Source organism: Mustelus asterias, unplaced genomic scaffold, assembly GCF_964213995.1.
Source record: "Mustelus asterias unplaced genomic scaffold, sMusAst1.hap1.1 HAP1_SCAFFOLD_2799, whole genome shotgun sequence".
NCBI classification, from domain to species: Eukaryota; Metazoa; Chordata; class Chondrichthyes; order Carcharhiniformes; family Triakidae; genus Mustelus; species Mustelus asterias.
Genome location: NW_027592744.1, coordinates 45,001 through 45,309, shown reverse-complemented (window position 1 = coordinate 45,309; position 309 = coordinate 45,001).

The window sequence follows — 309 nt, the reverse complement described above, 5'->3', positions numbered from 1 at the left end:
TGCAGCATTACATCCGCAGTTGAAACGAAGAGAGCTGCTGCGGGCTTGGGTGCTTGTCCTGGCGGCTTGTCGACGGGACCACGGTGAACGGCCACTGTGTGACTCCGCAGGGAGACGTTCTGGTGCAGTCAGGGGCCTTTTTGTCTCCCGCCGCGGTGAAGCTTTGGTCGCATTCTAGTCACTCTCTTCAAAGCCCGGTGAGGGGTACCTGTTCATGCTCACCATTCCTCCGGCACCCGTGTGCGGAGGGTGGGTGCGAGGTTTAAAGATTCGTTGTCCGCCTGTCGGTCCGGTCTGGTCTCGTGCTGA